At 35.8% G+C, this 1,657-nt stretch overlaps 1 non-coding gene across 1 annotated transcript; it reads left to right on the top strand.

Moving 5' to 3' along the window:
• The first annotated feature begins 596 nt into the window (after positions 1 to 596).
• On the top strand, positions 597 to 678 carry Trnas-uga. Its single transcript has one exon. It is a non-coding gene; the product is annotated as a tRNA-Ser (tRNA).
• The last annotated feature ends 979 nt before the right edge of the window (positions 679 to 1,657 follow it).

Here is a 1,657-nt window from a genome sequence, read left to right on the forward strand (position 1 = left end):
CGTGTATGGTATATTGAAGTGGTGGTATATTGAGGACTGTTTGCCTTTTTTAATTATATTTTTTAATTCAATACGGCCAAAATCAATCAAATTAATCAAATAATACGGCCAGTGGTAACATTTTCAGGATAAAAAGTGAAACCAGGAGAAGAATAACATACGTTTGAAAAGCTTTGTTTACAATTTATTGCACTTATTTTTATCAAGCTGTGGTGTACGAGTGGTTTAGGAGTTGGACTTGTAGTTTGTTTCCAAATACATGCGTCATAATAATCTGCACAATACCCTGTGAGCCACCTATTTGGTTAAAGTTAGACGTGTAATAGGTAATCCCATTACTTCTGCATCTCGATATTACGTACTTTAACTCTAATTTTAAATAAGTACGATCAGTTGTGACATTTATAGGTTGCATAGTGAAACCAAGAGAAGAAAGCTGGTGAGATCTTCTCGGGTTTTCCACCCGGTGAAATGCTTGTTGGCCGAAGTTTCGATAGCTACTTCTGCCATCGTCCTTAGGGCAAAACCATATAAGAGGAGAAAAACTTACCTTTTAAGAGAATTTATTCACAAATGATTACTTTTACTTACATCAAGCTGTGGTGTCCGAGTGGTTAAGGAGTTGGACTTGAAATCCAATGGGTTCTACCCGCGCATGTTCGAATCCTGTCCGCAGCGTAATTTTTTTCCTTTTGATTGGAACAGGTAAGTGTATGGAATTCTTTATTCCCCATTTCCTGCTTCGTTTGTAACCGTCTTATTCATGTTCAATGTTACAATGAAATATACCTCATGAATTTAGAGTAACGTAATGGAGATATTTTTGGTCACACACTGGGCCGAGAATAGAGCGTAGTATCTTGTTTTTGAAGAACAAGCTTATTTTCTTATTTTTATCCTTTGATATTTCGTAAACATATAAGTTTGAGTAGTTTAATAGTGAATTATCAGGTAATATATAAAGCCATTGATATTAAGTAAGAGAAAGTATAAAATTTGGGACTGTAAACCACTTAAATAGTTGCAGTGTTGTAGTTGGGAAAAAAATTAGGCGGTACTCACCAAAAATTGCCAACAGCTGAACATACATTATATGTACATCAGGCCGCGATTTAAATGGCAAACTCCAAGTCTTATATTAATTCCAAGTTGTGCCACAAGATAACTCTGAACAAGTAAATAAATAATCATTTCGGATTTTTCTTTCTGAAATCCATTGGACAATTTACAGTAGGGCTATTTTTTACAAGTTTAAAAAGGTATTTTAACCGGTTCGCTTATAACGGGTTTGGATTTCAGGTGGTACGCCTTACCGGCCCAACTACAGTACTGAATAGTTGGCAGGTTTTTTTTTCTTTTGCATGAGTGTGGATGTACAATTTGTGGTATGTGTAACATTTTTCTGGCTCATGTGGTCTTTATGTGGGAATCGTCTTGCATGTTGCGTGCTCGTGGTTGACCATCCCCTGCCAAACACCCTGTAAGGGGCACGCAGGGTATTATGTAGATTGAGTGTGGGAAATTTAAAATGGATAATTAGTGTATAACCTGTCACAGTGGCGTAACTAGGAATAAGGAAATAAAAAAACGTAAGAAGGAAATGACATGTCTGCAAATACATTTTACATAATTTTAGCACTTAAAATTTGGGTTTCAT

The sequence above is a fragment of the Ischnura elegans genome, chromosome 9 (assembly GCF_921293095.1).
Source record: "Ischnura elegans chromosome 9, ioIscEleg1.1, whole genome shotgun sequence".
Taxonomy (NCBI): domain Eukaryota; kingdom Metazoa; phylum Arthropoda; class Insecta; order Odonata; family Coenagrionidae; genus Ischnura; species Ischnura elegans.